A 19718-nucleotide genomic window follows, 5' to 3' on the forward strand; every position below is an offset into this window, starting at 1 on the left:
ACGAGTGCACCCGCTGGCAGGTGTGGGGCTTCGCTGAGCCCGTTTTCCTAACAGGGAAGGGGTGGGGCTGAGATCTATCCCAGGTGTGAGGGCTGAGCCTCGGCCTCTCAATTCCACAGTCACTCCACTGATCTGGGAGGTGGAAATAAATGGCTGTTCGGGCGAGTTTTTGTTCAACACCCACTTCCTATGTGAACATTCACACACAGCCTCTTGGAAAACCAGCAGCTCTGGGCAGTTTCACGGAAGTCAGGGCTAAGGCACAGCAAACAGTACTATGGGCCCCTGGGTGTCAGGCACATGCTGGGTGTGGGACGCCATGGCTGGTCCCTGGCAGGCCCCCTCACGGGAGGAGTCCGCGGGGCCTATTCGGGTCCCAGGGCCCAGCACACACAGGGAGCCGGTCAGCTCTTTCCCCTCATCTCTGCTCCCGCCCAGAAGCCCTCCCAGAACCACTGGTGTCCTAGGGCTGAGTCTCCCCAGAGTGCCTTCACAGTTTGGGGACATGCATGCCCGCGACGTGTCCCTTGCTCTCAGTGGCTGTTTCCCAAGGCTGGCCCCAGGCACGGTTCTAACAACTGGGAGCGGCAGTAGCTCCTGCTTATTCTTCTCGTGTTCACTTTCCCGCACTGGCCAGAACCCAAGATTCTTGGTAGAAGGGAAGCCGTGGACCTGCCGCCAGTGGACACGGTTCTGGTCAAAGCCTGGCAGCGGGAAGGGTTTGCTCACAGACTCGGGAGTCACCTGGGCACCGTCTCTCTGCCCTTCCCCGGCCCTGCGCTAGGTGCCCTCTGTCCTTGCACATTCACTCCTCACAAGAGCCCCGAGGGGGAGGCAGGGACAGTCCCTTCTCACACAGGAAGAGGTTCTGCACTCACCGACTCGACAACGACCGACTCTTCTTACTCCAACTGTTCACACCGACTCTTCACACACTGACGGTTCACACCGACTCCTCTCAACCGACTCCGCAACCACCGACTCCAAACCCACCAACTCCGCACCCACCGACTCCACGCCCACCGACTCCCACCGAACATTCCACCGTCTCCATGGCCCCCCAAACAAACTGCTCTAGGCCCCGCATTCTAAACGGCTCTGCCATAGGCTCATGTCCCATGCTACCTGCTTAGGGATACACAAAAATTACAACACTCTCCCCATGAAGATTAAGATCTATCTGGCACATAAAATATAAAGAAACATAAAGGTTATGTTTATAGATCCTATACTATTATAAATGGAAATAAACCACTTCACTCGGATAAGTCTATCCACATTTCAAAAAATTATTTTTTCCCATCAGCCACATTACAGAAATGTGATTCGTTCTTTCATTTTATTTTGTGAAGTCTTACCTAGAGAGCCCAGCTCGGAAATTCTCCGCATCGACAGTCAATAGTTCATACATAAGAACCCCTGAAGTCCACCAGTCAACTGCCTAAAACACAATTTGACAGAACACTCACTAATGCGTAGTTTATAAGAAAAATGAAGAAAGTAAAGCTATATGTTTGAAAAATATTTTCTATATATATATTTAATATATATTTTATTGATTTTTTACAGAGAGGAAGGGAGAGGGATAGAGAGTTAGAATCATCGATGAGAGAGAAGCATCGATCAGCTGCCTCCTGCACACTCCCCACTGGGGATGTGGCCGCAACCAAGGTACATGCCCTTGACCAGAATCGAACCTGGGTCCCTTCAATCCCCAGGTCAACCCTCTATCCAGTGAGCCAAACTGGCTAGGGCTATACTTTACATATTTTTAAAAATATATCTTTATTGAGTTCCGAGGGGAAAGGAGAAGTAGGGAGAGAGCAAAACATCAATGATGAGAGAGAAGCATTGATTGATTGCCTCCTGCACGCCCCATAATGGGGATCAAGCCCCCAACCCGGGCATATGCCCTGACTGGGTATCTAACGGTGACCTCCTGGTCCATAGTGATACACTCAATCACTGAGCCATGCCGGCCGCACTGGAAAATATTTTAACAAAAGGACTTTGTACATAGCTTTCTGTGCAAGGAGTACTAAATTAGCACATGCAAGAAAGACATTTAGAGAACAAATATACAGGCATCCTCAGAACAGAATTTAAACATTTAGGCTGCCAATCAATTATTTCTAAACTAGTAATGGTTTTACTTGGGTTAATTAAAAAACTCATTCTTAATTTAAGATAAATTTAAATTGTTTAAAGTCGATGAAATCTTTGGACTTAGATTGGGGGGGGGGGGCGATAGTACTAATTAGCATTTAGATTAATTATCCAGCTCCAATGACTGTCATAAAATTACTGAAAGTGAAACTGGACAAGCAATGGGTCAGGGCTGCTGGTCACTACTTGAGCCAATGAAGCAGAAACAGGTTGACTCATATATGAGCATTTATTCCATGAATGCAGCAGAAGGGGAGAGCAGCAGGTCACCCACAAATGTCTGCTCTAACCCTGTCCCCCACCCCCCATAAGCCAGCTGTTTATCTTGGGGGTTGGCAGAGGTCAGGTGGCTCCTTGACCAGATTACAGGCAAGGAGGTTGCTGAGCTAGGCCATTCTCGGAAAGGAGGGTGGCCTGCATTCCCTTCTTAGCTCCCACGTCCCAGGGCGGACAACTCTCCACCATATCAGAACGTGCTTTCTCTAGTTAAAACAGAACGATCAAGGTCAACAGAGCACCATTAATATTCCTTATAATCATAGCGAGTCCCCAAAAGTCTATTCCTGCCCCAAACAAAAGAACAAAAATGAAAAAAAATCCCACCTAAAGTGGTTACTTTTTCATAACTATCTCAAACAATTCCTCGTATAGAAGCTATTCCATAAATCTAACCGCCTTCATTTGTGGGAAGCATGATGAGATTTCAATTAATGTCCAACTAACCCGGAAACAAATTTATGGATGTAGTCACCTGAAGTGAGAACACAGCAAATAACATATACTTTAAGGAATCTTCTGATACTGAAAATTATTTCTTTATCATTATGCAAATCAAGATTTCAAGAACAGCTGAATTGATGGCTTTATGCCAATGAGATATTAAATGGATGGTAAAATTTGAAACTCTCTGCTCCCAATTTTCAGGGCCAACATTTTAGAGAAACGATGCAAAATGGATGAGCATGGCGCTATTTTAAGGAAAATACATAAGAATGACACAGAAAACAGGATGAGGCCGACTGAAACCACAGAAGAGTGAGCACAAGCCTGGCACAGTGATGAGCACATTGCACTCATTGCATCTCATTCAATCAACTCTAAGTCGTCAAGGTGTTCCATGAACTCCCATGGACTGAGCTGTATTTTGGACCACGGATACGCACAAAGGTTTGGAGTAACATGATGTTTTCTGTCCTAAAAATTGGTTCCATGACGTGGCCGATGTGGATCAGTTTGTTGGAGCATCATTCTCTAGAACAGCGGTTCTCAATCTGTGTGTCGTGACCCCTTTGGCGGTTGAACAACTGTTTCACAGGGGTTGCCTAAGACCATCCTGCATATCAGATATTTACATTATGATTCATAACAGTAGCAACATTACAGTTATGAAGTAGCAACAAAAATGATTTTATGGTTGAATCACAACATGAGGAACTGTATTTAAAGGGCCAGAAGGTTGAGAACCCCGGCTCTACACGGAAAGGCTTCGAGTTCAATTCTTGGTCAGGGCACATACCAAGGGTGGGTGTTCAGTCCCCAGTGGGAGTGTATATGAGAGGCAACCAGTTGACGCTTTTCTCTCACATCAATGATTCTCTCTCTCTCTCTCTCAAATCAGTAAGGACATCCTCAGCATAGGATTTAAAGAAAAAATGGGCCATAACCGGTTTGGTTCAGTGGATAGAGCATCGGCCTGTGGACTTAAGGGTCCCAGGTTCGATTCTGGTCAAGGGCATGTACCTTGGTTACGAGCACATCCCCAGTGGGAGGTGTGCAGGAGGCAACTGATTGATGTTTCTCTCTCATCGATGTTTCTAACTCTCTATCCGTCTTCCTTCCTCTCTGTAAAAACTCAATAAAATATATTTTAAAAAGAAAAAATGGGTCCCATTAGGCCCTGATCGGTGTGGCTCAGTAGATAGAGCGTCAGCCTGTGGACTGAAGGGTCCCATGTTCGATTCCGGTCAAGGGCGTGCATCTTGGTTACCAGCACATTCCCAGTGGGAGGTGTGCAGGAGGCACCTGATCGATGTTTCTCTCTCATCAATGTTTCTAATTCATTCTCTCTCTCTCTCTCTCTCCCTTCCTCTCTGTAAAAAAATCAATAAAATATACATTTTTTAAAAAATGGGTTCCATTAGGTTGTAAAAAGTCATTCTCAAATTTTCAGTTATAAATTCTTAGCATCTTCCCCAATAGTTTCAAAGAATACCTTGAAGCTAACTAAACCAGCAATACCATTCTTTTCTTTATACAAGCAGTTTTACCGGCAGATGAGCCTGGTCGGCCTGGTTCAGTGGTTGAGTGTCAACCTATGAACCAGAACCAGGCACTTATGGTTGGCTTCCAGGTCGGGGCACATGTCCCGGTTGTGGCCTCCATCCCCAATGCGGGGTGTCCAGGAGACAGCCAATCAATGATGCCCACCATTGGTGTTTCTCTCTCACGCTCCGTCTCCAGTCTTCTTTGAAATCAATAAAAGTATATATAAAATAAGAATTCTCCTTAAAAAAATAAAAATAAAAGAGGGTAGAGGACGCCCTGACTGGAGAGGGCAGTGGGTCTCCGCTGTGGCCCCACGTAAAAATACCTGGGAGGTTAATAGACACGCCCCTCTCCTGCTAGGCTAACGCCTGTGGTCCTGGTGGGCCCGCTTCCAAAGTGGTCAGAAGGTTCTAGGGTGATTCTGCTGCACAGCCGAGTCAGCACCACAGGCTAAGTGTGGGGGAGGCTGAACTCACAGGGACTCCCCTGCACACGGGCCCCTCACAAGGTCTCACCACAGAAACACAGCTGCCATTCGATCCCTCGCAACTCTTGCTGACCAGGCCGGGCAGCGACCCGCCGCTCCAACTACCTCCCACCCTTCCACGGTGGGTCCACATCCACAGGGAACTCACTTCCGCTCTTAGCAATTTCCTCAGTTTCTCCACAGACTCAGGCTCACAGCCCGGAATCCTCTGCATGTCACTGTTCTTCAGTACCAACATCCTTTCTGGCACACAGCGAACCTTAAAAACATAAACAAAAGAAAGAGAGAAACATCATTTCAAATTGTCATCACTTCAACTTGGGAAGAAACAAACCAACTCTGCACGTGGCCACCACTGCTGATGCCCCGATGGTCGATGGTCGCAGGCAGACCATCGCCACTCCAGCCTCTGCAGCCTTTTAACATAACCCAGCCCCGCACCCCCACCAGACCTCCACCGGGGCCTGGACCACTACCCACAGAGCTCCCCTTCCCTCTCCTGCTCCCCTCCACCCCCTCCTCCCAGTGACTCTCCCCCCTCCATGCACTCCTCCCTCCTGGCCCTGTGCTCTGAGTCACCCCTCCTCTTTAGGACATTGGCTACTCCTTCCCCACCCCTGGCCTGTTCACTCTGTAACTTTTCAGCTGGAAAGAATGTCAAACTGAGAGAAAAGTTGCAAGAACGGTAGAGAGACCTCCCACATACCCCTGTCTGAGATTTCTCCACGTATTCACTTTTTTAAAAAAATATTTTTATTGATTTTTTACAGCGAGAAAGGGAAAGGGATAGAGTTAGAAACATTGATGAGCCGTAACCGGTGTGGCTCAGTGGATAGAGCGTCGGCCTGCGGACTGAAGGATCCCAGGTTCGATTCCGGTCAGGGCCATGTGCCTTGGTTGCGGGCACATCCCCAGTGGGTGGTGTTCAGGAGGCAGCTGATCGATGTTTCTCTCTCATCGATGTTTCTAACTCTCTATCCCTCTCCCTTCCTCTCTGTAAAAAAATCAATAAAATATATATTTAAAAAAATAGAAACATTGATGAGAGAGAAACATCGATCAGCTGCCTCCTGCACACCTCCTACTGGGGATGTGCCTGCAACCCAGGTACATGCCCTTGACCGGAATCGAACCCGGGACCCTTGAGTCCACAGGCTGACGCTCTATCTGCTGAGCCAAACCGGTTAGTGCCCACGTCTTCACTTTTCAGTGATGGAATTCACACAGCATCACACCCACCCATTCAGTGTCCACCGCGTATATTAAGGGCTGTGCGTCCATTTCTACAATTTTAGAACATTTTCATAGCTCACCAAAAAGCAGCTCCAAACACAATTTTCAATAACCTATTTGTATTGATTTTAGAGCGGAAGGGGGAGATAGAAACATCAATGATGGGAGAGAATTATTTTTTTAAATATATATTTTATAGATTTTTTTACAGAGAGGAAGGGAGAGGGACAGAGAGTTAGAAACATCGATGAGAGAGAAACATTGATCAGCTGCCTCCTGCTCACCCCCTACTGGGGATGTGCCTGCAACCAAGGTACATGCCCTTGACTGGAATAGAACCTGGGACCCTTCAGTCCACAGGCCGACGTTCTATCCACTGAGCCAAACCGATTAGGGCGGGAGAGAATTATTGATTGGCTGCCTCCTACACACCCCACACTAGGGATGGAGCCGGCAACCCAGGCATGTGCCCTGACCTCCTGGTTCATAGGTCAACGCTCAACCACTGAGCCACCCCAGCCGGGCTCACCTATTTCTTTTTGCATATTTCACTGTGACCACGAAAAGCTTGACGTTACCGTGTGGCTCACTTCTCTCTGTCTGATGGGGAACCCACTTATCCCACATCAGCGCAGCTCTCCTTGAGATGGGGGGCTGTGAGCCCCCCAAAAACCAGACAAGCCATCCTTACTGAGCCCTGAGGGACCTTGAGGTCTCCCCAGCTGCAGACATGACTTCCTCTTAGCAGGGACCCTGGCGATGCTCAGTCAGGCAGAGGCCAGACAGGAGAGCCCACTGCCACATCCACATGAACCCACACAACTGGGTGGCGCCAGACTGGCCGGCCCAGCCCGCCGGGCCCTGTACAGGCCTCACACTTCGGACGGCTCAGCTGCTCCAGCCTACTGACCGTCTCCAGCAAGGAAAGGAAAATGACCCTGAAAGGTGACGTCCTGGCGAGGAGGCCCCTGGGAGTGCTCGCTTCGCCCCCCTTCCCGCCCAGCTATAGGAGGATTTGGGGGAACCCCTGAAAGATCCCATCACCTGTGAGCTATCTGAGAAATACGTTCCCTTCTCTGGGGACGATGGCAGGCGGCTGGTGGCACCCCATCCCCCCTGACCCTGTGCTCCCAGGGCAATTCTGGAACTTCTTCCAACCTCATGGAAAATCTGCAATATCTTCTCTTAGAACAACATCCCGCTGATTAGAAACACACACTCCTCCCAGAGAGCTCAGCCCCTCCCCAGCAAACAAGAGGCGGACCAGAGCCACCGGGCACAGCCCTTGCTGGGCCGAGGCCCGTGTGGATCACAGCCCCACACACAGCCCACCCCGCCCAGGCTCCTCTTCTCTGGCCCCTGCAGCTCCAGCTCCAGTTGCTTGGATTTGAACCTTGACCTCCTCCTTTTGCTCTGTGTCCCGGGGCAATGACAACCTCTCTGTTTGCAGCGACCTCCCTCCCTCGTAAACCCTATCTTCCCTAAACTGGGGACACAGGAATAAATGGCTTACCCCTCTCCCCAGGCAGAGGGTAAATAGCTTAAATCAAGCTACAGGGCGTGGCTACAGTGTTTGAACAGGTTCAAGCCTCGGACTAATGAAAGGACAGGGTCCTCTCATTGCCACATGCAAGTCCCAGCTGGAGGGCAGGGCCCTCCCAGCACAATCATAGCCAACAGCTGTGGTTATAAGCTTGAACCTATGGTCCGAACACGTGGCCCCACGTGCCTTGTGCTAGAGTTCGGGTGCATGTAGTTGAGTGGGGTTGAGACTCACGAGAATGCTGTAAACAACTTGATCACGCCCCTACTTTGCCCCGTGGCATCTGCTATAAAACAAAGACACGGCTTGTGGGCGCTGGCGCTGTCTCCTCATCAGGGAGCAGCGTCCCACCAAAACCCAGCTTTCATTCTCTTGTCTCTTTCCTTAATCCTTTCACACTCCCCCGCCCCCCTGCCCCCGACTCAGGATCACCTTTGGCCGGAACATCAAGCTCCTCAGGGAGGCAGAGAGCAGAAACCCAATCGGTGCCATTTGCCAGCATCACCCAAGGGCGATGAAGCGGAGGGGATGAACTCATTCTGGTGCAGCAGCACAGAGCTGAGGAATGTTCTACTGACCCTCCCGGAGACCGCCCACCTCCCAGCCTTTAAAACCCTCAAGACAAGGATCCAGCTCAAGCTCTCGCTCCCGGGAGCACACCCCGGCTTCCCTCTCCCCACTTCCCACAGGAACTCATCTCCCAAACTCTAAGGGACCCCAGGAGACTTGCAGCCAGGGTGGCAACTGGCAGCAGCAGTTCATCCGGGCTCACCCCCACACCTGCGCCCAGCCTCGGGAGGGCCACAGCAGCCCAGCCCAGACTCGTCCCCCCGCCCCCGAGTGGTCCCTCTCCGTGTCTTCTGGGCCCTTCCTGTCTCTGCCCCTGGGGTAACCCAGGGGCCCTGACATCACCGGCACTCAGGTTGTCAGGGGCTCGGGGACAGCACCAGGGTCTGACAGGTGGGGTCAGACCAGACTGGGTTCAGCAGCCTCAGCACCTGGATTCTCGCTAGGAAATTATTCAGGGCAAGGCCCAGACCGTGAGAGAACACTGACTGGGCGGAGCACAGGCAGAAAACGTAATTCCTAAAGGAGAGGAGCTTAGGAAGTGGGTTTATGGAGGTCAAGGAAGGGCCCTTGGAGTTGGGAGTGAGGGAGCTGATGGTAATGTGGGGAGGGTGGTAAGGGGGGGAGTGGAGGGGGGTGGAGGGGGAGTGGAGAGGGAAAGGAGGCGCCAGGGCTGCTCCCCAAGGGAGAGGCACTGGGTCCGCCTCCTGAGGGTTTTTAGGGGGGGGGAGGCACTGGGTCACCTCCTGAGGGTTGTTAGGAGGAAGGGGTGACGGCCTGGGGAAGGTCTCCACAGAGCCCTCAGCAGTTTCCCTGGTGTGTCCTCTCAGGGCTGTGGTCTCCACTGATTGGCGGCGGCACCAGGACTGGGGTCATCATCCCAGGCAGCTGGTCGGGTCTGGAGCTGCAATCCCAGAGGCACAGGGTGGTCTCTAAGCAGAAGCCCGTCCCTACGGCCCCTACCTCAGCCCCGAGGGGTCCTCTATGCTGTGACCCCCAGGTTCCGGCCCCCGGGGTCCCCCTGACTCGCAGGAACAGGGCCGCCCCAGAGGGAGGGAGCAGGTTCCCTTTCCGAGGGGAGGATGAAAGACTCATTAAGGGGAAGCAAGTGCTCCAGGAGAGGAAGCACCTGGTTAGAGGTCACGGACGCTGTCGCCACCTCCTGGCCACGGCCGAAGGGGCCGTTGGCATGGGGCGCGTTGCCCACCTGGTGGCATCTTTGCCCAGGTGAAGCCCGGAGAGCCGGGACCAGGAACTTCCCCTCAGAGGAGAGGTGAGCCTCTGCTCACCACAGGCGACTTTCTGAGTAATATTTCAAAACACACTTGGAGGCTCAGGGTTCTTTCAAGAAAACGCCTTTAAAACCACAGCCCTGCAGGGCACGGAATGAGTGATGACCACGCCCCCGCGCCCCTTGTCACGCCAGCACTGCCCCGCCTCTGTGGTTGCCCCACCCTTACCACTCACCACCTCCCGGAGGGCAGCTTGCACGGTTCTCAAATCCACAGCGAGACATGCACTGCACATGTGAGCCGGGGGCGCCCCCAACACCCGGGGGCACATGTGCTCCTACAGCACAAGGCCCTGCAGAGTCTGCTGCTCTGTACAGCTGGGGGTTGCAGATCTAGCCATAAAAACACAGGAATCCTGGTTAAATTTGCATCTCAGCTAAAACAGGCTTTTTCGTTATGTCTATACAAATACAATATTTAGGGTATATTTATAGTTAAAAAGTTATTTGTTCTGCCTGGCCAGCATGGCTCAGTGGTTGAGCGTTGACCTATGGGCCAGGAGGTCACACAGTTCAATTCCCCGGTCAGGGCACATGCCCACCCGGGGTATGGGCTCGGTCCCAGTGTGGGGTGTATAGGAGGCAGCCGATCCATGATTCTCTCTTATCATTGATGTTCCTATCTCTCCCTTCCTCTCTGAAATCAATAAAAAAATATTTTTTAAAAAACTGAAATTGAGCCGAAACCGGTTTGGCTCAGTGGATGGAGCGTTGGCCTGCGGACTGAAAGGTCCCAGGTTCGATTCCGGTCAAGGGCATGTACCTGGGTTGCGGGCACATCCCCAGTAGGGAGTGTGCAGGAGGCAGCTGATCGATGTTTCTCTCTCATCGATGTTTCTAACTCTCTATCTCTCTCCCTTCCTCTCTGTAAAAAATCAATAAAATATATTAAAAAAAAAAAAAAACTGAAATTGAGATATTTTTTGGTGCAGGAGTTTCCCTTCCCTATGTGCTTTCTGTCCCTGTCACTCCCCCAGTGTGACCAGTGTGACGGACCACAGGTGGGAAAGCCCTGTCCCAGGCAGAGGGGCGGTGGTCCCTCTAGGCCTGCTCCGCTGTCTCAGCTCAGGCTGCTGTGACAATACCACAGCTGGGGGCAGAGGGGCCCTTCCACACAACAGGAACTCATTCCTCACAGTCTGGACACTCCCAAGGTCAAGGCCCTGGCAGGTGGGTGTCTGATGAGGCCCCCTTCCTGGGCCACGGGCACTGTCATTGGCTGTGTCCTCACACGGCGGAAGGCGGAGGGGATCTCGGGGTCTGGTTTAGAAGCCTCTCCCCCGGCCTGTGGACTGCTGGCCGCGCCCTCCCGTGTCCTCAAGGGCCGTCCCTCTGTGTGCGTGTTTCCCAACCTCCTCTTATAAAGACACCAGTCGTGTTGGCTCTGGGCCACCCCAGTGACCTCTTCCCGGCTTGATCACATCTGTCAGGACTGTCCCCTAATAAGTGCCCTGTGAGACTCTGGGCTTGGGGCTCCAACCTGTTCCTGGGGGGAGGGGGTCACAATTCAGCCCAGAGCACGGATGCTGGAGCTTAAAGCAGGCGAAGCAAACACAGTCTGGGAGCCTTGGGGTCTCAGGGCCCAGCGACCTGAGCACAGCCCGGCCCAGCAGGACCCTGACGCCAGGAGCCCTGGCCGGGGCCGCCCGTCACCCCAAACCACTGCAGAGACACCCCGGCCCGGCTCACACAGAGCCTCAGGCGCCTTCCCAGGAGGCGCATGGAGGCTCCAGCACCCAGGTCAACACCCAACAGCGCAGCCCAGAGCAGATGGCACACGGATGCGCTCATGGCCAAAGCCTTCCCCTTTCACACCCTCCTCCCCCGAGAAGCCACCCGCTGTCGGGGCTCCAGCTTCATTCAGCAAAACTATTCTTATAAATACTGACCCAGATTCCCAGCTCAGACCAGGACGTCCCCAGGCAGTCGAGGATGTGCTGGGATGAATTTAAATGTTGCTTAAAAGCAGAAAGCTTGAAAGCAAACTTGGGCCACTGTCTCCCGTACAGAGGATGGTGCAGACACCAGCCAGAGACCTCGGCCCAGGCAGGGCCCGTCAAGGCCATGTGCCCTGTCCGCTCCCCCCGGCTGCATGCTGACTCTCAGAACTACTGCAGAAAGCTCTGGGTTTAAACTTTAATTAACCTGCATTCTCTCCTAGATCTTGTGACCTGATTCTCCATCCTCTGTCCGCTGGAACCTACTAGTACATGCTAGCAATAGACTCACTTTCCACTTTAACCTCAACACCCCTCAAATAGGGCTTGACCCCAAAGCAAAGGATGTAAGGAGGAGGAGCAGGGAGAAACCAGGGACCCACACAGCAGCGGGGGTCACTCTTTGCTTTTTTTCCCCCTTTTTTATTGATTTCAGAGAGGAAGGGAAAGGGTGAGTGAAACATCAATGAGAATCATGGATCGGCTGCCTCCTGCACGCCCCCTACTGGGGATCAAGGACCCGACCCGGGCATGTGCCCTGACGGGGAATTGAACCACGGCCTCCTGATTCCTAGGTCGATGCTCAACCACTGAGCCACGCTGGCCAGGCTGGGTCACTCTTCCCTTCTGGAGTCATGGAGGTCAAGTGAGGGGACAGTCCAGGCTAGTCATGCCCAGGACAGTGTGGCCATGAAGACACTGACCCCCAACTCCAGGGAGGGTCCCAGCTGCTTAGCTCTGGGATTCTGCTGCCCCCTCCGCTCCCCGCCAGGGGCCTGCCACTCTGGTCAGTCATGGGGGATGGGCTCCTCTGATGACTGGCTCTGGCTTGAGGATTCGCCAATGGGATGGCCGTGCCAGACCTTCCTCGGGCTGCCGGGACCCCCAGGATGCTCCTGCCCACCCCACCCCCCATGCTCCAAGTTAGACCTTCGTGGCTGACCAGCAGTTCCTGCTTGCACCTCCTCATGTCCCTCCCAGAGCATTTCCCACAAAAAAGCATTTGATCTCCCTGCTTCTCGGGGAGACCAGCTGCTCACCCCCACCTCCCCTGGCCAGCGCTTCCCTCCCCGACCACTGCAGGCCTCCTGCCTGGCCTCCCTCCCACGCCCACTGTCTGTGCTCCAGACTGACCACCGCCCCGGGCCCCTCGCTCCTGCGGGGCTCCATCCACTCCAAGTAACACAGAAGCACCAGCCCTGCCACCCACCCCACCTCCAACCAGGTTTCCCACACCCGCACTCACCCACGCACCCAGGCTGCCTCCCTCGCTCTGCTCCACTGCTCCCTCCACCCCTCGCTCTCCCCACCCCTGCAGACAACCGCCAACTCCTCTGCAGGCCTTTATCTCTGCTCCTGGTGATATGGCCTCACCTGCTGCCAACGAAGACCCCTGCCCTGTCCTGTTCCATTTCCTTCCACAGCAACGATCACCTGGAACAGAAGAAATGACTTGCTGATTTACTGTCAGGACATGTCACCCATCGCCAACCGCCCCCCCCCTCCCCCATCACCACCAGGTGAGACAGAGGTTCACTGCTTTCGCTCACCAGCAAAGTCCCAGGCACCGGAAGCACCTGCCTTCAACAGGGGACGAGATGGAACGGATGGAAGAAAAGCTAAGAGACGGCCCATCTTCATCCACTAGCGATTTCCCAAGATGACAGCAGAGGGGAGAGGAAGAATGAAATAGAACTTTCCAGAATGAAAGAGTTCTCACTGTGAAGGACGACACCAAACCTCGAGAGGGACCAAAACAAAAATAAAATAAATTTTATCCAGAATATATAAAGGCCACGGGGGGAGGGAAGTGGAGGGGACCAATGTGGGGGCGGGAAAGGGGACATCTGTCATTCTTTATACCATAAAAATAATTTTTTCAAAAAGAACTTGTGGAAATTAATGAACAGAAACTCCACTTGGAGTTGAGAGCGTTTGCAGGGGGAGCTCTCACGCCTCACCTGCCAATCACCCCAAACAGGAAGGGACTACTCCCCATCTCCATCACTTGTTCCTACTCAGCGACTCCAGCAAGGAGGAGGATCTTCTCTTCGCCTGGCAACCACTCAGCCAATGAGAGACTGTAGAGGGCCGCCTGGAAGGCACCTAGGCATTTTCTTATTATTGTCAGCTGAACTCAGAGCATAGGCAGCCACGCCCTGGGAACATGCTTCCCCAATAAGGCTGGACATGTTAATCAGGCAGGGGCGGAACTAGATATGTAAATCTAGGCCTTTAAAATAAACCTGCTGTGTGGCTCAGCCGCTTTTGCCGCCTCTCCATCAGAGAGGATGGCGCCCACCTGGCCCCAGCTTAAAATCTATTTCTGCATCTTGGTCTTTTTTTAATTTCTTAATCCCCAGCTCCTCCGCTCAAGAACCTGTCGTTTTCCCATGCGGGTCGCGGGAAACAGAAACAGCCCACCACAAGAGACAGTGACAGCTAAACCAATGAGTAGCCACAGGCATCCAACTCCCAGTTTCCTCCAATGGACTCTGTGCCGAATTACAGTTCTGTGTTATTCCTGAATAAATCGTTTTGCTGGAGAAATATCCAGTTTTCTATTTATTTGAAGTCAACAAACTCTTCTTTTAAAAAAATATATTTCATTGATTTTTTACAGAGAGGAAGGGAGAGGGATAGAGAGTTAGAAACATTGATCAGCTGCCTCCTGCACACCCCCTACTGGGGATGTGCCCGCAACCAAGGTACATGCCCTTAACCGGAATTGAACCTGGAACCCTTCAGTCCACAGGCCGACGCTCTATCCACTGAGCCAAACCAGTCACGGCTGAAGTTAACAAACTCTTGAAACTCAAAAAGCAAGCACAACAATTTTTAAAATGGTCAACAGATTTGAACAGACACATCACCAAAGGAGATAGACAAGTGGCATATAAGCAAGTGGAAAGATGCACAAACACCATCAGTCACTAAGGAATCGCACGTTAAATAGCCACCAGATACTAGTCTACGTTTATTAGAACGGCTGGGACTAAAAGGACAGACTAGCCCTAGCCTTGGTGGCTCAGTGGACAGAGCGCTGGCCTGCAGACCGGAGGGTCCCGGGTTCGATTCAGGCCAAGGGCATGTACCTCGGTTGCAAGCTCCTCCCCAGCCCGGGCCCTGGTTGGGGCGCATGCAGGAGGCAACCAGTCGATGTGTTTCTGTCTTTTCCTCTCTCTTCTACTTTCTCTAAAAATCAATGAAAAAGTGTCCCCGGGTAAGGATTAAAAAAAAAGACAGGCTAACCAAGTGCTGACAAGCATGTGGAGGAACTAGAATCCTCAGACTATTGCTCATGAGACTGTAAAATGATACAACCACTTTGGGAAATAGTTTGGGAGTTTCTTCGAAAATCAAACACACACCTACCACACAGTGCAGCCATTCTACTCCCAGGAAATGAGCCCAAGGAAAGGGGAATCTATGTTCTTACAAAGATTTGTATACGAATATTCATAGCAGCTTTATTGGTAATTGCCCCAAACTGTAAAGAACCTAGATTCACTATCAATCGGTGAATGAATAAACAAAGTGTGCTTTGCCCTAGCTGTTTTGGCTCAGTGGATAGAGTGTCAATCTGTGGACTGAAGGATCCCGGGTTCGATTCCGGTCAAGGGCACATGCCCGGGTCATGGGCTCAATCCCCAGTAGGGGGTGTGTAGGAGGCAGCCAATCAGTGATTCTCTCTCATCATTGTTTCTATCTCCCTCTCCCTTTCCCTTCCTCTCTGAAATCAATAAAAATATATTTAAAAACAAAACAAAAACTAAGTGTGCTATATCCCTGCAATGGTATATGACTCAGCAATCAAAGGAATGAATCATGGGTACATGCAGCAACATGAATGAATCTCACAGTAATTCTCAGAAAAGAAGCCAGAAAAAACCTCTGGGCGATATGAACTAACCTGTGACAGGAAGCAGGCCAGTGTCGACACGGAGAGCGGCGAGAAGAAGGGCAGGTGGGAGGATCGCAAAAGGCACGGACTCGCAATGACGAGTTTCTTCCATCCTGACCTGGCCGTGGTGCCACAGGTGCACACATATGTCAAAACTTCCCGACTTGTCCAAAGGGGGGCTGCAGATCCCACCCACCACGGAAAACACGACATAATTTAGTAATGTTTTCTTTTTGCTTAGTGCCTCCCCCATTGCTGCCTGCTTTTGTTTGTTAGTCAGAGATTGTTATTGTACTTTAGAAATAAGAAAGGTTGAGCTGCTAAAAGAAATAAATTATTATGTTATAGACTTTAAAAAAACTTATCATCCTAACTGGTTTGGCTCAGTGGATAGAGCGTCAGCCTGCGGCCCGAGAGGTCCCATGTTCGATTCTGGTCAAAGGCATGTACCTTGGTTGCAGGCACATCCCCAGTAGGAGGTGTGCAGGAGGCAGCTGATCAATGTTTCTCTCTCATCGATGTTTCTAACTCTCTATCCTTCTCCCTTCCTCTCTGTAAAAAAAAAAAAATCAATAAAATATATATTTAAAAAAACTTCCTGCAAAGGCTTTTTTCAAAAAAACAACAAAAAACTTATCGAATTGCATGATTTAAATATGTGCTGTTTGTCATGTGTTAGTAACACCTCAATAAGGCTGCTTTAAAAAAATGCTCCCTGGCCTATGTGCTCAGTGGTTAGAGTGTCAGCCCACACACGGAAGGGTCACAGGTTCGAGTCCCCGTCAAGGACATATATCTGGGTTAAGGCAACCAATTAATGTGTATCTCTTACATCGATGTTTCTCTCTCTCTCTCTTGTCCCCCTTTCCTCACTTCCTCCCAGTCTCTCTGAAAAGCAATGGGAAAAATATCCTCGGGTGAGGATTAACAACAACAAACAAAACAAAAAAACTTAAACCGATGCTCTTCTGGCCCCACTACATTGATTTTACACCCAGCCACTCTCGCCAACTTGATCTTGAGCATTTTTTGGCCCACTTTATTCTTTTTAAAAATATATCGTTAAACTTATTTCAGAGAGGGAGAGGGAGAGATAAAAACATCAATGATGCCGAAACCGGTTTGGCTCAGTGGATAGAGCGTCGGCCTGCGGACTGAAGGGTCCCAGGTTCGATTCCGGTCAAGGGCATGTACCTGGGTTGTGGGCACATCCCCAGTGGGGAGTGTGCAGGAGGCAGCTGATTGATGTTTCTCTCTCATCGATGTTTCTGACTCTCTATCTCTCTCCCTTCCTCTCTGTAAAAAATCAATAAAATATATTAAAAAAAAAAATCAATGATAAGAGAGAATCATGGATTGGCTGCCTCCTGCACGCCCCCTACTGGGGATCAAGCCCACAACCGGGGCATATGCCCTGATCGGGAAGTGAACCGTGACCTTCTGGTTCATAGGTCAATGCTCAACCATTGAGCCACACTGGCAAGGCTTGAATTCCCATCTTAAACAGTTTCCCAGTGTTCTGACACTCCCTCCTGCACATGGCCAGAGGCAGAGCAGCAGGATGGGTCTCTATCCTGTCCTACAGGTCAAGGCCGCACGTGGCTGTCCCAGGGAAGTCCGCTGAAACTCCTGACCTCTGAGCGCGTTTCCTGGAGAAGCTGGCTCTGCTAGCAGTGCCCTGTGACCTCCCAGAGTGAGTCTCATCACAGCCTCACATACCCCCAGGGGCCAGGGAGAGGGGCTGTGTGCATGGGCAGCTGAAGGTGCTGCTGGCAGGGGACTGGGGAGTATGCAGGGCTTCCCAGACCACAGTGCCCTAAAGGCATTTCACTCCCCTCCTCCCCCAAACTGGGAGGCCAAGCACAGACACCCCTGCAGGGGCATATCCACCCCGTCTGCCAGTTCATGCAATGAGCTGAATGCTCAGAGAAAGCCCATCTTTCTCAAGACCTGTCAAGACTCGGAGACATGCACTTGTTCACAAATAAACGCCTCTGGCATTTGAATACAAAGTAGCAGACACCAGTAATTCCCATTTCAAAGGGCTGGCAGGCACAGTGGCATCCACAGCAAAATTTCTGTCCAACATTGAATGTGGGATTTTGTTGGGGGGGTGGCAGTTGTTATCGAAATAGAAAAGTCCTAGGGGCTGACATGGCCTGGGCAGGAAGATTAAATTCCACAAATGTATCTATGTCAAAAGAGATTCAAATTCAGACTTGGAATGATACAGTATCTGTGAAAAACAATGTCTCTAGCGAGTGGTGGGGTGGGAGACCTGAAATGGGTCTAAGATCTAGATCCTAGATTGGCCACGTCCTCGCCTTCTGAAAATTAGGGGTTGGGACTATAGAAGGCCTGAGGTGTCCGGACCAGATCTCAGTCTCTCTTCCTCTAAAGCAGTGGTTCTCAACCTTCTGGCCCTTCAAATACAGTTCCTCATGTTGTGACCCAACCATAAAATTATTTTCGTTGCTACTTCATAACTGTCATGTTGCTACTGTGATGAATCGTCATGTAAATATCTGATATGCAGGATGGTCTTAGGCGACCCCTGTGAAAGGGTCATTCGACCGCCAAAGGGATCGCGACCCACAGGTTGGGAACCGCTGCTCTAAAGCAGGAATTGCAAACTACTGGCCCTGGTCCAGACACACCCTTTCACGCTGCTTGGCTCGCATGGAGTTTTTGTTTGGTTTTGTTGATGGAATGAGAGTGGGCTCTCCAGTTTGCCACAGGCCCTGCCTGACCTCACGGCGGCCTCGCTCCAGCCTGCCTCCCGCTGTGCGCTCGTGTGCTTGGCCCTTGAAGGACGTGGGTTTACAACGCTTGCTGCATCACAGCTGATCCCATTACCACTTAAACGCCGATGAGGGCTGGTTCCAGTTTACTTTGGTCTCTACTCGTATGGCTGAGCAAATTTCATGAATTTAACTCTCTTTTTTCCCTTTGATAACCCTGTAGAGTTATCATTTCTATTTTACAGAACAATAATAGCTCAAAATGCTAAGAAGACTAGCTCAAAGTCACAAAGTTATGAGGTCATAGAACTACAATTAGATTTGGCCAAGAAACATTTTTATTTATTTATTTTTAAAAATATATTTTATTGACTTTTTACAGAGAGGAAGAGAGAGGAATAGAGAGTTAGAAACATTGGATGAGAGAGAAACATTGATCAGCTGTCTCCCGCAACCAAGGTACATGCCCTCGACTGGAATCGAAACCGGGACCCTTCAGTCCGCAGGCCGATGCTCTTTCCACTGAGCCAAACCATTTAGGGCCAAGAAACATTTTTTAAAATATATTTTTATTGATTTCAGGAAGGAAGGGAGAGGGAGAGAGAGGAACATCAAAGATGGGAGAGAAGCATTGATTGGCTGTGGCCTGCACACCCTCACTGGGGATTGAGCCTGCAACCCAGGCATGTGCCCTGACCAGGTATTGAACCCTCACCTCCTGGCTGACACTCAACCACTGAGCCACACTGGCCAGGCAGGAATGTGAGTATTTTATTTATTTATTGGCATCTTTGTTGTCCTGAAAACTTAAAACTCACAGCACAATTCTTTACGACATGTTACATTGCCCCCTCTGTGTATTCCTTACCATTATCCCATTTGGTTATATTCAAAACTGTGACTCCAGAGAGAGCATTAGGCTGACCTTTCAATATTCCTGGTTCAAATGATGTAATAATGTAACATCCTATATAATAAAAGGCTAATATGCAAATTGTCCCCACGGGTGAGAGTTCAACAGACCAGGAGTTAGGCGTGCGCTGACCACTACAAGGCAGCATGGAACACGGCGGGCGTTGGCAAAGCGGTGCTGGCAGCAGGCGGCAGTGGAGGCGCTGCCAGCCCCAATGGACCCCGACGAGAGTGGGACTGTGGCAGGCTGGTGGAGCAGGTGGGCGTGCGGCGCCAGGCCAAGGCAGGTGCGAGTGGGGGTCCCAGTCGCCCCGCTGGTTGCCCCACAGATTGACCCTGATTGGCGGGCAGGCCTAGGGACCCTACCCGTGCACGCATTTCATGCACTGAGCCTCTAGCGTAGTGAATATTTACAAGTGCTCTTATGCTGAAACAGAGTACTGCTGGCAGTATTCTCACGCATTCTCTGCTCCATCAAGCTTCAATGGAGAGCTCCCTACACACCCCAGAAAATGCAGTCCCCAGGAAGCCGTGCAAGGGAAACACCCTTGAACCTCAACAGCTTACATACCGTCAACGGACTAGAGGCGACTGGATGCGGATGAGCACAGCGAGTTCCTGGGATGCCGGGCTCTCCAGCCCTCCCTGCGCAGACCCTGGCAGGAGCCCAGA

The 19718-nt window shown here is 51.1% G+C and overlaps 1 long non-coding RNA gene across 1 annotated transcript; it reads right to left on the reverse strand.

Annotated features, from left to right (window-relative positions):
• Window positions 1-1032: 1032 nt before the first annotated feature.
• Window positions 1033-19709, reverse strand: LOC139008313 (uncharacterized). The gene is made up of 6 exons (XR_011471133.1): window positions 19618-19709; window positions 15403-15572; window positions 13040-13133; window positions 12864-12923; window positions 5067-5177; window positions 1033-1441 (listed from the first exon to the last, which is right to left on the reverse strand). It is a non-coding gene; the product is annotated as an uncharacterized lncRNA (long non-coding RNA).
• Between the last annotated feature and the right edge of the window lie 9 nt (window positions 19710-19718).

The sequence above is a fragment of the Myotis yumanensis genome, unplaced genomic scaffold (genome assembly GCF_028538775.1).
Source record: "Myotis yumanensis isolate MYYU_CA2020_CCGP unplaced genomic scaffold, mMyoYum1.0.hap1 SCAF_1, whole genome shotgun sequence".
Classification (NCBI taxonomy): domain Eukaryota; kingdom Metazoa; phylum Chordata; class Mammalia; order Chiroptera; family Vespertilionidae; genus Myotis; species Myotis yumanensis.